The sequence below is a fragment of the Fukomys damarensis genome, unplaced genomic scaffold, assembly GCF_012274545.1.
Source record: "Fukomys damarensis isolate Sample0158 unplaced genomic scaffold, DMR_v1.0_HiC HiC_scaffold_19, whole genome shotgun sequence".
Lineage (NCBI taxonomy): Eukaryota > Metazoa > Chordata > Mammalia > Rodentia > Bathyergidae > Fukomys > Fukomys damarensis.
Window position 1 is genome coordinate 8369727 of NW_022900931.1, and position 14746 is coordinate 8384472.

General features: G+C 56.9%; 1 long non-coding RNA gene across 3 annotated transcripts in view; it reads right to left on the bottom strand.

Annotated features, from left to right (window-relative positions):
* Positions 1-10945: 10945 nt before the first annotated feature.
* The window catches only part of LOC104854286, a 7787-nt gene continuing 3986 nt past the window's right edge, over positions 10946-14746 (bottom strand). Inside the window, exons 2-3 of one of the 3 annotated variants that reach the window (XR_778033.2) lie at positions 13746-13968; positions 10946-13356 (exon numbers count right to left, since the gene is read on the bottom strand). This is a non-coding gene — a long non-coding RNA (uncharacterized LOC104854286). Of the gene's footprint in view, positions 13969-14746 lie in introns of all 3 variants that reach the window. The other 2 variants (XR_778034.2, XR_004518122.1) reach the window with 2 other exon arrangements.

Below are 14746 nucleotides of genomic sequence, written 5' to 3' on the forward strand. Positions count from 1 at the left end.
GACACGACAGTACAGATAGGAAAAGGCCCGTGATATAATGGCGGGTCAGAAAAAAGCAGGCTACTACTGTTTTGCCTTTTTCATTTAATATACAGTATGATCTCAGCTGTGTTTTTAAAAGAGTCCAACAAAAAACTATGGGAGGAAATACATCAAACCTCAACAATGATTGTCTCTGGGTGGTGGAGCCGTGGGTGGTGATTTTTCTTCCTTATTTTGACTTTTCTGCATTTTTAAAGATTTTCATGAGTAAGCATGTATTGTCCCTTTTATAGTAAAGACACTAAAAACGGAAAAAAAAACATTCGGATCTTGGGCGTGGGGGTCACTGTTGTCTAAGGTCTGCCCAGGGGCAGGCGAGGGCAGCTCACAGGATCCTGGCAGACCCTCTGGGCCGTGCGCAGGGGTGTGTCCTGCCAAACGGGGCCTAGCCACCTGTGCGGCGGGGGTAGCAAAACCAGGAATCGGCTTAGAATGTTACAGTTCTTATGAGTTCCCAGGAAGCCCAAGTTCTGCTTTTGGACACCCCGGGAAAGATGGCAGCCTTCTTGCCTGGGAGTCCCTGGCAGTATTTTTGGCCCTGGAGGTACAGATGTTCTTGACTCATTTTGGAAAGTAGAAGTGGGGTGATTTCCAGAAACACATCACTGCGGGGGAGGAGCGTGGCCAGGAGGCAGCGTCAAGGCCCTGGGCGGGCTCCTCTCCCACCATGTGACCTTGGGCCTCAGCTTTGCGACAGGCTCTGCCCGCAGGGATCACTCGGAACCCTAAACTCTGTTTACAGGAGGCCATCGCCCCAGACTCTTAGGGGCAGGGCCCGAGGATCCCGAGAAGCGGCCCCTTCCTGGCTCCCGGCCCAGAAAGTCTGGCCGGTGGCCTATTTCCAGCAGGGTTCTCCTGGAAGCGTGCATGTGGGGGGGGGCGTTCCCCAGGGGACTCCTGGCAGTTCAGAGCATCCTGATGGGTGTGCCTCAGTTTCCCTCAGTCCCCTCTGCGGCACAGATTGCCGCAGAAGGGCCAGGGGGGTGGAAGACAAGGCCGCCTGGGTGGAAGTGTGCGCTACAGGCCCGGGACCCGGCAGGCGCTTGGCGCATGCGCACACATTCGCCGCCGCAGGGCTTCCTCCAGTCCGGGATGCTGCGCGGAACCTCAGAACCTCCATCCCAGGCGCCCTGAGACTCCTCCTCCGACGTAGGTAGTGGATAGGTGCACAGAAACATGTCTCGGCCCTGTAGACGAGGACCGCCGACCCGATTGTGACTCATATGTGCCCAGGACTTTCCATGGGCCGCCCTTGCCCAGCGCCATCTCCGCGAATATCTGGAAGGGTTCTGTCAAGCTCTTCACGCACAGACTGGGAGGCTAGGGATCAGAGCTGAGACTGCCCAAGGTCACGGTGGCAGCAAGGGCCAGGGTAGGATTTGAACCCAGACCACCTGGCTCAAGTCCACCTTAGGACTTGGGCTCTGACAGCAGGTGGACTCTTACAGCCTCTGCTCTGGGAAATGAGAACTCAGCATAGATCACTGGCTTCCCAAGGTCACACAGCAGATGAGTTCAGGACCTAGATATGGCCCGGACTCTTGCGTTTGAGGAAGGAGCTCTTTGCAAGTGAACGTGAGTGGGGCCAAAGCCCGAATGGACCTGGCTGACTTCCCTGTTCATTCATTCATCCTCTTGTCTCCACTGGGCCCAGGGGTGTGGAGGTGACCAAGCCTTGTTTTCTGCTCCTAACCCAGGGATTTCTAGGAGGAGGCCACAGCTGAGATCTGGTCAGGTAGAAGGGCTTCCCGGCCCCGGGAATGTCTGATGCCCTGGGAAACGCTGGGCTCTTGAGAGGGTGAGGAAAGGGAAAGGAGAGGACGTTTCCAGGGCCCGGTGTTGCAGAGGGCCAGTAGGGGTCAGGGTGAAGGACCGCTGCCAGGTCCCCCTCATCTCTGCAGAGTAAGGGAGTTGCAGGAGGGGAAAAGCAGTCTAGGAAAGGGCGTGGCCCCTGCCTTGCTGGGTCATATGGAGGGGAAGTGAGCGCTGGGGATGGGGCTGGGCGGACCCTAGGGGGTAGCTGAACAGCACCCCAGCTAGTCCCTCAAGATGGGGAGGGTGGGAGACAGGCAAACCAGCTCCCTAGTTTCTGCCAGTAGCTCCTGCCACACCCCTCCTCCCTTATTTCCACCCTGGCCTGATTGCTGTTTCTCAAATGAATATGCTTGTTCCTACCACAGGGCCTTGGCACCTGCTGCTCTTGCTGCTCGAAATGGTTCTTTTCTTTGAAAGACCATGTGTCTTTCCCAGTGTCACCCTGCAGAGGGTCTCTTGGTGCCTCTGAGTGGACTGCCCAAACCCACAGCCAGCCATCACTCTGTGACCAACACCACCCATTCCTCACTGCTACCCACTTGCCCCACGTGCACCTCATCTGTCCCCCCTCCTGGGACATCTGTTCCCTGGGGACAGGGCTTGATCTCTTCTCGCTGCTGAGAGCCAGCGCAGAGCATGGCATGTAGGGGACTCTACCAAACGTAGCACTGAGCACTGGCCAGGTGCTGGGGACTGCCGTTCAGGCAGTAACTCAAGTAGTTGTGAGGTAGATCTGCCTGCCTCGGGTGGAGGTAAGCTCGTTAGATGTGTGGAAACTGAGGCACAGAGAGCAAAGTGGCTTGTAGGTGGCGGCCCTGAGATTTGAACCCTGAAGGTTTGGAGACCCCAGCAGGTTTCGATACTCACTGTTGGTGGGAATGAAAACTAGTACAACCACTATGGAAATCACTGTGGAGATTCCTCCAAAGACTAAAACTAGAAACTCCCTTCAACCCAACTGTTCCCTTTCCAGGTATCTTTCTGAAAAAGCTAAAGACCTCATATTACTGTGATCCACACAAATCCCCATTTATAGCAGCACTACTCATAATAGCTGAGTCCTAGAAGCAGCCATTATGCCCATCAGCAAATGAATGGGTAAATAAAATGTGAATTTTATTTTAATTTTTGTGGTGCTGAGGACTGACCCTAGGGCCTTCCACTCGCTAGGCAAGTTCTCTAACCTTGAGCTACATCCCTGGCCCCAACTGCTTCTGTGTCTTGGCTTCTGTACCCAGCTCTACATGACAACAGCAAGTGCAGCTGTCTCTGGGACCTGCTGAGTTCCTTCCTCTGGACACACACCCTGGGCTGGGGTAATGGGGCCATGGAATAGTCCTCCAAGTCTTTTGAGGAATCTCCATGCTGTTTCCATGATGGCTGTGCCAATTTATACTCCCACCGGCGGTGTGTGAGACCTCCTCCTTCTCCACCTCCTTGCCGACATGTTATTTTTTGTTTTTGGTGATATGGGGTTAGACGACCTTTGGTGTGGTTTTGACTTGCATTTCCCCCATGAGTGGCACGGAGCATTTTTCATGTGCTCACTGGCCATTGTCTTTGGAGAAATGTGGTTCAGAGTCTTTTGCCTGCTTTTTGATTGGATGATGATGATGACGATTAATTTTGCTGACAGCAATCTGTCTTGAAAGGCTCAGTACCCTTTTTTTTTTACCCTCTCACCACCAGGGGTCTCAGCTAGGCAGAAAGGTTCTAGAACCATCCAACCGTCCTTTCATTCATTTGCACCTGTACCTGTGCCAGGCCCTGGTCTGGGCACGGAGGGTCACAAAAGTAAACAGAGTTCCCACTGGCAGGGTGCTCAGGTCGCGAGGGAAGAAGACAGACGAGCAGCATTGGTTGGGGGCAGGGAAAGGAGGAGGCCTCAGTGGTTTTGAGCAGCACCCACCGGTCTGCGGCGGGTCAGGACCAAGCAGCGTCTGCTGGGTAGTGCATCAGCTCACAAGGGAGCCTCTTAGAACAACGAGACGAGAATCGTCTTGTGTCGCTTCAGGGAGTGGCAGCGTGGACCCTGCTCCCCACAGGGGAGGGTCAGCGCTGTGTTGTGCTCACTGGTGAGGTCGCCATTGATTGAAACACACTTGCTACCCAGGTCAGCTCCATGAACTTGAGCTTCCCCTCACTGTGCAGGCCGGGGAAGGCTCTGCAAGGCCAAGAACACTGCCACGAAACAGGTGCTGAGCGGCCCAGGTGGCCCGGGCTGCCCCTCCAACGTGTGTCTGTGTGTGTGGTGTGTGCTGTGTGCACACTTTCATACGCATACGCCCCAGGGCACCTCCCTCTCCCACCCCAGCCAGAATGGCCTCTCGAGCCTTGGCTTGGGAAGGGACTTCAGGCTCTGGACAGCCTACACCTGGCCGAGGGTTCTGCTTATCACCTCTCACCCGTCACCTTCCCCTGACTGGCCTCTCCTCTCCAAGTCCCTTCCATCAGCAGAAGCGGTCTCTGCAGAGGAAGCTGGGGTCAGGTCACTCCTGGGCTTATGAAGAAATCTAGGAAAAGCAAAATTATGGTGCTGGAAGGCAGTGGGTGGCTGCTGGGGGTGAGAGGGAGAGGGACCATCTAGGTGGAGAATTAAGGAAGTTTTTGGGGGGGCAGTACTAGGGATTGAATCCAGGTCCTTTGCTCCGCACTATACCCTCAACTGTTTTATTTTTTTACTTTGAGACAGGGTCTTGCTAAGTTGCCCAGGTTGGTCTCGAGCTTGCAAACCTCCTGCTTTAGCCTCTCCGAGTTCTGGGATGTCAGGCATGTGCCACCACCCCCAGCTATGAAGGAACTTTCAGGGTCAGAGAGAGTGCGCTACATTCTGACTGAGGTGGTGGTTATACGACTGGATCCATTTGAGTGTGGATCGTCGGTGAGTTTTGTTGTGAGATTCCACCCCAGTAAAGCGCACAGCAGTCACCCAGCCTTCCTACCTCCTCATTCATTCAAATGCTCGTGCGGCATCTACTGTGTGTCTGGCACCAACTGGACACAGGGCCAGCAGCAATCAAAACAGAATCCCCATCCTCACTGGCCAGGAGGTGGCTGGAAAGCCATCCCTCGGAATAGCACAGGCGGGAGTGGGAACAGTCTGAGGATGCTGAGGGGAAACCAGAGCGACCTGGAGCTGTTTTGATGCTCTGTGACCTGTGCCCTGCCCACTTCCTCCTTCTAGAAGGCTCCCTTTGAGTGCGGGGCCAACAGTAGCCTGGGCTGGGGCCAGAGCGACACTGGGACCTGCTCTAGCAGAGGAGATGGCAGTGAGGTAGGGATCCTCCTGTGGGCCAGGACATTCCCACTGGGACATGGTGCCCACCAGACACCTGGCTCTGGCCCGAGTGCAAATCCAAGTTGGTGCCCATGATTTCCATGTGTATCCAATGGTGCCCATGCCCTGGGAACACAGCCTCTGGCACAAACACAGTAGATGGTACACACTCACACACACCTGCTTGCACACGTGTATGTAGTTTTTTTGCTTTTTTTTTTTTTTGGTGGTACTGGGGATGAAACCCAAGGCCTCCCAGCAAGAGGTCTACCAGTGAGGGCTGAGGTTTAAGGAGCACTTCCTCTTCAGCAGTGGCCCTGCCATCTTGCCAGCAACTCTGTGAGGCAGGTCTGTCATCAGCCTAATTTGTAGATGAAAAAACGGAGGTCTCAAGATCTAAGACAGACAGTGGTGGCCTGGGAAGAGAAGCCATGCTGCCAGGCTGGGGTGCACTGTCTGGAGTCCCAGGTGGGGCCAGAGACCCCCATTTCCCATGTCTCCTGCCCATTGGGAAGTCCTGTGCCCCAGTGTGCTCAGCACAGTGCAGAAGAGAACTCGAGGGGCAAAGGTAGGTCATGGTGCTTGAGGTCACATAGGGGTGTGCCCCTTGAGCACTCCTAGTCCTGCTGTTGCATGTAGTGGCCTCAGGGGACTCTGTCCTCCCACTGCCCTGAGCACAGGGAATCTTGAGGGGTGAGAGAATCATGGGTACCCTGGGGCGGAGCAGGGACTCCTCTAGGAGGTAGAAAGCTTTGTATAGCTTGGAGGTAGAAGGAATGTGACCAGCACAGCAGTCTCACCAGTGCCTGTCCCATGGGGGAGGCCTGTCAAGCCAAGCACAGGGATGACTAAGGGTTCTGAGGCCCTGGCCCCCAAGGGTAAGAAAGGCTGACAGGGTGAGCAGCACCACAGTGGGATCCACGCAGTGTCCCTGGTGCCTGCCTGGGGTACAGAATGAGGGCCCGAGAGCATGGCTCTTTCCCTCCCAGCTCTTCTGTCCTCCGCGGGAGGCTGTGCCTGGCCAGCCATTGTTCCAAGGTTTAAAAATAAAGGCTTCTTGGCCTGGGCCCTGCTGGCGGAGGGGAGGGGGCAGCACCGTCCTAGGCCTGAAGGGCATCTGGCTGGCAGAGGGGGCCTCATCCACTCCACCATCACCCTGGCTGGCAGGAGAGGTGTTCTTCAGAGAGTAAGCAGCACCCAGTTTCTCCCGCCAAGGAAGGCACCAGCTGTCGGGGTCAGGGTGCACTTCCCCTCACTGAGAGCTCCAGCACCCTGGGCCCAATGAAGGGGACATGAGCTCCCCCAAAGCTGCCTTTTACTCCTCACCCATTCACCTAAGAATAACAATGTCCCACTATCCCCTGTGGCTTAGACACCACCATTAGACGGATGAAAACCAGGACTCAGAGAAGCTTAGAAACCTATCCAAGGCCACACAGCTGACCAGGGGAGGTCTGCTGAGTCAGGGTCCTGAGTACCCCACCGCCCCTCGGCACTCAGGGAGTGACACCTTCTTTGGGCTCCCTTTCCACCAAGGAGCACTTGAAAGGAAGCAATACCTCTGGGGCCTGGAGTGTGCCAGAGCCTGAGGTGGGGGTCTGTATTCACCCCAACTCCTGTTGCAGGGGTAGGGGAAGACCCTGAGGTCCAGAGCAGCCTTGGTTCACAGCTTTGTCCTCCCAGTATCTGAGGGGTGCACACAAGGCAGCAACGTGGAACAGGAGTCAAGGGTAAACTGAGGCACTGAAGAGTGGCTGGGTACTAGCGGCCCGCCCTGGAGGATGGTAGGTTGAAAGCAGGCAAAGGGCTCCCCTGTGCTCCCCACCCCCGCTCATGGCTGCCAGCCCTCCCATTCCAGGTGAGAGCTGGTCATCCCCCGTCCACCCCCAGGCCTCTGCCCAAGCTGGCACGCTGGTGCTGGCACTGGAAAGTGTCATTTCGGCACCCACCCCACCCCCGTCCCCACCAAGCCTGGATTCTTGGCAGAGCAGAGCAGGGGTTTCAGGGCGATGCTCAGGGTGGAAGTGTGGGGAGGATTTAGGGAGGGACCAGGTAGGAGACAGGACAGGACGCCCCCACCCAGGGATGGCAGAGCTGAAGGAGGGTGAGAAACACTTCTTACTACCTATTGTCAAAAGCATTCCAAGCAGAGTTCTGATTGTCTGTGTGACCTTGGGCAAGACACTTGCCTTCTCTGGGCCTTAGTGACTCACAAAAGGACTGAAGCAGGCAACTCCTGAGGGTGCCTTCTAGCGAACAGTTGAGGACACTCAGGTTTTATCAGTGCAAGCTCCTGTGACTTCAGCCCTCGGGCTTCCTCTAGCCCATCTCTAGCAGCAGCCAACTCGTCCTTCTAAGACTGTGAGTCAGGCGCCCTGCTGGGCATTGGTGGGGGCGGGGCTCAGGCAAGTCCGAAGCTTCTTCCCCTTCTGGCCCCCCCCTTCCTGCTGACCCACCAGCGCCTGTCCCTGTCCCTGACACCTCCCTGCAGCCACACCGTCCTCCTGGCAGTGCCTCGACCCAGCCAAGTCTCTCCTCTGCCCTGGAGGGCTTAGCCCCACCCAGGTCTTCGAATAGTTCTTTCTGGTCATCCAAGCCTCAGCTCAAATGTCACCCGTCGAGTGGCCTTCTCTGACCCCTTTATCCACCCCGTGTCTCTCTCACACTTGTTATTTGTCTCCTTTATGCCACTTTTTTTACAGCCGAGACTTTTTTGCCTTGATTATTTACTTGCTAGCTGTCGCTCTTCCTTGTGGACTGTCACCGCTGGGAGGGCAGGGACACACCCCCAGCACTGGCCCAGCTCACAGCAGGCTGTCCATAAGACACTTTGGTGTAGTTGGGCAGGAGGGAGGGAGGAGTATTTACGACCTCTGATCCCCTGGAGGTTTGGAGCTCCCCGGAAAGCAGTGTAGCCCCAATCCTGGAAACCCCCTGGGTCTGACCCCCGCCAGGCCGTGTTGCTGGGTGACCTCATCACTGCAAAAGGAGGGCAGAGGGGGAGGAAGTGGAGGATGCATGAGATGGGCCAAATTTAGAGCATTTGATTCAGCCGAGGCGGGACAGTATTCCTGGAGCCCCCATTGTTTGTGAGGGGTCAGAGGGCAGGCTGTCCATTGAATGGGGTCCTGAGCCATGCCAAGCCGTCTGGGCACGTGGGCTGGGGGCCGGGGTGCGGCTGTTCCCGCTGGAAAAGCAGCCAAGCCAAGGGTTCGGCAGGGTGGGTGGAGGATGGGCTGCCCTGCAGTCAGGCAGCGGTGGGAAGGGGTGCCGCTCAGGTAGGAAGGGGGTTTCAGCTGTCCTGATAACCAGCCAGAAGCTGTGTGACCACCCCACAACTGCGGCAGCCATTTTTCTCCACCCCACCATGCCATTCTCTTGGCTTGGACTTAGGAATGGAGCTGCCAAAGGCCACGTGGACACCCTGGTGCCCCTATTCACGGCCTAGGACAGCAGCACCAGCTGTGCCCTCTGCCCACACCCTCCCACCAGGACAGGTGCCGTGGACTCCTTCCCTGACACAGCCCTGCCGTCCCTGACTGGGCCAGGCAGCCGCGGGTGACATGAGGCTCGGCCTGCGCAGGCTCCAGAACCCATTGCCATGGCAACCTGGGGTCCAGGCCTGTGTGGTGCCGGAGATGAGCCCGAGCCAAGGGCGTGGAGGGGAGGATGGGGCCGGGCTGGCTTCTGACCCCTGGCCTGCTGGAGCTGGGACTGGGCCTCAGCCTGGCAGAGCCACCTGGCTAATCCCACTGGTCCTCGAGGGTGTCCTGTTTCTGTGCCCACGCATAACCAGGCAGCCAAGGGAAGGTGCTGATGGGATTGTCCTTGATTCAGGGCCACCTGGTAGGCAAAAGACCAGCAGGCCAAGTGTCTGGGGCCTTCTGGCTGCTGTCCAAGTCCCCTGCTCGTGTCCCTCAAGTATCACGGAGGCCCAAGAAATGCCTTGGGACACGCAGCCTGGAAATGAGGGGAGGGGAGCAGAAATCCTGATGTGTAACAGGCACGGACAGAGGACTCCTGATGCTCAGAGCGTGGTCCCTGCCCTCTCTCCTCCTCCCGTCCCCAGGAGTCCTTGGAAGCCACCCTCCTCATGCTCTGGATGAGGAAACTGAGGTCTGAGCCAGGCTCCTTGGGTGGCACGGCAGCTTTGCCCAGTGGCCGGGGCCTGCCCAGCACGGGTCCCGGGAACCGCGTCTCCCTCCCAGGCCCCCTGCCCTGCCCTCCGCTTGATTTCACATCATGACTCATGTTATCATGTTCTCGGGGCTGAGTAACCACCTGAGTTATTTATACTCTGGCTTAGCAGGCTTCCTTCCCTCCTCCCAGCCGAGCCCAGGAGGACGAGGTGGGGGTGGCAAGGAACCTGGGAGGGGGGATGCAACTGAGCACCCCCACATCCCCTCCCCTGGGGCACCACCCCCGTAAAGGCACCCAAAATAACCATGACTGCCCCAGCACAACAGGATGGGCCTGGATCTATGGCATCGATACCTAGATCAGGATGGTATGGGGAGGGGGGAATTCCTTTCCCCAGCTAGTCATCCGTCTGGAAAAATAAAGAAGGAAAAAGCTGAAAAATTTCCTTCCATCAAAACAGGAAGGAGCTGGGGAGGTGGGGGTGGACGGGAGATGAGGGGTGGAGGCTGAGATGCGCCCTCTACCCTGAGGTGGTCTTCAGGGTGGAGGGCCCTGGAGTCCACACACAGGACCCACAGGGCTGTGTCCTGGGTGTCTCCCGCATGGGTGGCCTGACACCCAGGCCTGCATGGTGTGCAACACATCCCCAAGCCTCACCCACCCTCCCCACACAGTCACAGGACCCACTGAGTGCAGTGTCCCAGTCAACCCAGGTGGGCAGAGAGGGCATCTGTCCACCGTCTTCTCCCTCCCCTTGAGCACTGCCCTGGGAGTCCTGTGACTCAAGGTCAAGCCCACCTCCATCCATCTCTCATCTGCAGAGTGACCCTAGGGAAGCCACTGTCCCTCTTTGTCATTTGTCTATGACAGGGCTGTGCTTGTGGCCAGGCTGCTACCTGCGCCCAATCGTGGGGACCCTAGGGAACTGCACCTATGGCTTCCCTTCCCTGACAGACCAAACGTGCTAGGCACTTTCTCTCATTCGTGCATCGGCCACTCGATTAACCCCATCTCCAGACTCAGCAGGTTCCAGAACTGCACTCACCCAGGTCACATGACTGGGATGGCCAGGACACAGTGGGAACTGTTTTCACCCAAGGAAGAACGAAGGAAGCTGTGTCAGAGGCCCAGATGGAGAAGAGGCCCATTTTCCCTGGGCCTCTGCCTCGCATCAGGGACCACTGGGGACAATCTGGTGGCTTTGCACGGATGGGCCAGTGGCTGGGGGTGTGTGCACCCGAGGACACTGTGCCCAACCGTGGGGGTTACCACTGAGGCCATTAGTCACTCCCGCTGGGCTGCCCTCTGTCTTATGTAACCGTGCCTCAGGGTGTCTGTGCAATTGTCTGGTCTGTCTGTCTGTCTGCACACCTGCCTGCCTTGGCCTGTAGGCCCTGGAGGGCAGGGGGCTCTGGAATGTCGAGCTGGTACTGATGTGCCCAGTTCTTCATGAGGATACTCTTATGGGCACCATGCCCATCTGTACGCTCCCCCATCAGAGGGTGTCTGGACCCCTTATTCTACAGGCAAACCTTGCACTCTGCTCTTCCAAGCACAGGACTCAGTTTTATCATCTATAAAATTGTAATAATATTACTTTGCCTAGATTGTTGCCCAGTTTCAGGGGTTGCTGCATGAGTAGGAACCATAAAAAAAACACTGTTTGACTTTTAAAAAGTATTTATTCATTTACTGGCTCACAGTAAAAGCAAGAGGGAGATACAGAAATACCTCCGTGGGAGAAGTGAGCATGGGCTGGGGAACTGGGCAGCTGTCTCCCCCATTCCTGGCAGACGGGTAGAGAGGTCACCAGGTGATGCTGGCACTTGCTGCGTGGGTTCGAATCCCAACCCTGCCTGCTCTGATCCTACCCTTGGCAAAGCTGCCGGAGGAGGCCTTGGTTTCCCCACTTATAAAGGCCACCAGGGCTCGACTCCTGCAGCGAGCCACACAGCTCATGTGAACAAACGCACTCTGGGGCCTTGGAGCAACTGCCTGACACACCAAGCCCGAGAGCCTGCTTATGAATATTGATGAAAGATTTGTGACTTTTATGCTGTGGCTGGCTTCCCGTTCTTTTGACAGGCCCGCCATGTTCCCGGCAGTTACAAATAGTTCCCTCTGGCAAGCTGGTCCCCCACCAGGAGGGGCTGCCTGCTACCTGCCTGCCCCACTTCCCCCCTGCCAGGATCCTCAGAACCCCCAGAAAGCACATCCTGGTTGGGGAAGGGTGCACTGACCCACACTAGCCTCCCACACCTGGGGGCAGCGACTGGCCTCCTACTCTGGGGAGACAGGTGAGTCCTGGCCCCAACCCTCATCCCAGCCCGGCACCATCTCTCCCGTGTGACTCGTCCACTGTCCAAACCATGACAAGCCAAAGGCCGGGCAGCTCTGATCCAGGCCATGGGGGAGGCATCACGAGATGGAGCTGGCGGAAGTGTGGGCTCTGGTGTCACAGTCTTGGGTCCAAGGCTGGCACTGCTACTTCCTTGCTGGGTGAAGCTAGGCAAGCTATAATGTTGCTGTGAGCCTCAGTCACCTCCCTCCCAGTGTGAACAGGATCAGGGCACCAGCCAGCAGGGTGTGCAGGGAAGCTTCAGCAGGCCTCCTGTCCTTGCCAGGAAAGGGTAGTAACAGGGGACTGCGGTTCAGGAAGAGGGTTGTCCCGGCCAGGGAGGCTGCCACCATTATTATAGTGCTGGAGGCCTAGGAGGCGCCTCTGGGTGGCCGAGGCCCCGGGTCGGGCTGGGGTCTGGCTGGGCCTCTGCCTCGCATTGGGACCGCTGGTGATGACCCAGTGGCTTCTGCAGGGACGGGCCAGGGGTGTGTGCACCCGAGGAGCACTGTGCTGGGCCATGAGGGTGCACTTGGGACAGGCCTTGGTGGGGACAGCCAGTCTTCATGTGTCATGGCGGAGAGGGGCTCAGAGTCTGCCCGTCACTTCCCAGCCCACCTGGCCAGGCTCCCTCACCCCAGGAGGGCTGCACACTAACTCCAGCTGCTTCCAAGGCAGGTAGCCCCAGCTGCCGTCCAAACACCCACATCCTCTTCCTTGTCTGGAGCCCGGAGGAGCTAAAAATGCACCAGCCCGGCCCCAGGAAAACAAACAGAGCTTCCCTCGCCTTTGTACACAGCCCTGGCCGAGGATGCAGAGTGGGTTGGGGTCTGTCTGCCTGCCTTCCTGGGTCTCCCTGGAGCTCAGTGTGGGGCAGCCAGAGCCTTACCAGGGTGGGGACTCTGTGAGGACAACCAGCCGGGGTAAAGGTGGCTGCCCTTCCAGCCTCAGGCCCCTTTCCTAGCCCAGGCTCTAGTGCTCAGGAACCAGGGAGTTGTAAGGCTGCACTTGTGTGTTCATGCACACGCAGCTTGCCATCACAATGACTGACATGTGTGCAAGGCCCATTGGGTGCTCTCAGCACTGAGGAAGTATTAACTCTTCTAACCCAATGAGGCGAGGGCTATTGTTCCCATGCTTTACAGATGAGGAACGCAAAGCTCTGAAAGGTTACAAGATTTTCCCAAGGTCACACAGCTAGCGAATGGGTAGAGCAGCGCTTTCACCAATGTTCTTTCTCTCTGACCGGAAGACTCTCTTGCTCTCTCTGGGCCTCTCTTTGCCTATCTGTAAAGTGGGCCCACATGATGGCAACACTTTCCTCCTCAGGTGACTGTGAGGTGGCCCAGAGAAAAAGGTCAGAAAGTGCTTTATCCACTGGCAAGGCCTTCTGAGCAGGGAGCTGTGGGAGGGGACAGTTAGGGGGATGGGAGACTGGCGGCACCTAAATGGTGTAGGGGCGGAGCACAGGCTCTGCCATCACGCAGGCCATGGCTGGAGAGCGCCAGACCGCGTGGCCTTGGCAGCCTCACTTCCTCCTCTAGCAGGCGGGAAAAGGAAACTTGCCTGGGACAGTTGGTGCCAGCGCTTCGGTACAGAGCAGGGGCCTCAGTACACAGCATTCTCAGCCCTCTGGACTTGTGGCCCTGGGACTGAACTCACCTCCTTCCGCAGCATTTCCTCCCCCGGCCCCACGGGAGGCTGGCCTCGACTCCAGGGCTGAGAGGGTCTTCCTGGAGAGGACCTTGGATGCAAATGAACCCAGTTTAAAAATCCCGGGTCCTGGCAGGCCCCACCCTGCACCTACCAGGGCCCACAGCCCGCTGCTTTTCCTGCTTGGTTCAGAACTGTTAGAGGCCAGGAGGGGGTGCGCTTGGAGCATTCTGGGGGCGTGGCCCACCTCAAGGCCTTGAGAACACAGTTCCTCTGTGATGGGCTGGGGCCCCCCAGCTCTGACACTCCAGGTTCTTCTTTGGATTACTGGAAGGTGTGATGCCCCCAAAGCCCCCGTGCACCTGAGTTTAAAGACTCATGCTGCAAACCCCTCCCCACCTCCTACCACCTTTTAGGCCTGTCATCTCTGTGCCAACTGACTATGATTCAGAGGGAGAAACAGGTAAGGCGTTTACTCACTGACTCCTTCCTTCAGCCGACACTTATTGAGCAACTACTATACATGGGAGCTGAAGCCTCTGCTCACCATGAACTCAGTCTAGGGCTAGACTGACAGATGAGCAACATGGAGACAAGACCGTGGGGTCCAGAGTGAGAGCCAGGCCTGCGGTTTTCCCAGAGGAGGTGCCAGCTACCGGAGCAGCAGAAGGAATAGGTTGGGGTGTGGGAGGAGAGCTCCTACCTGCAAGAAGAGGGCGCAGGGCAGAGTTCCCCTCAGCATGGCATTTGCGCCTAGGTGCCAGGTAGCCCCTGATGCTTTTGCTGGTCCCTGTCAGGCCTCCTCTGTCTGTGCAGACACCTGCATCGCCAGGATTTGTGTTCCTGAGCTCTGGGACTGGGTCATTCCACCCCGCAGTGCTTTACACAGGGCCTGCACACACTCGGTGCTCAGTGCTGCTGCTCGGTAAGGCCTCGCCCCACCCTCACCCCAGCCCAAGCCATGCTGTGTGCCCCTGCAGTCCTCCGGACCAAAGGCAGAGTCCTGCTGGGCCACCCTGTTCCGGCGGCAGAGCTCGTTCACATACTTTAATGCATTAGTGCTCATGCCTTGGTGGCTTGGGTCACTATTGAGCCAGCATGGGAGCACAAGCCTGTAATCCCAGCCGCTCAGAGGCTGAGGCAGAAAGATTACAGGTTCCATGCCAGGGCTGGGGATGTAGCTCAGTAGCACCACACCTGCATGGTAAGCTATGCCCGGTACCAAAAAAGTTTTAAAAAGTAGAAAATAAAGCCGGTGGCATACACTTGTAATCCCAAGAGGCTCGGGCAAGAGGGTTACAAGTTTAAAACAAAACAAAACAAAAAATAAGTTCCAAGCCAGTCTGGGCAACTTAGTGAGACCGTGTCTCAAAATGAAAGAAAAAAATAAAAAGGTTTAGCTAGTGGTAGAATGTGCTTGCCTAGTATGTGTGAGACCCTGGGCTGAACACTGGTACTACAAAAAAAAAAAAAAAAAAAAA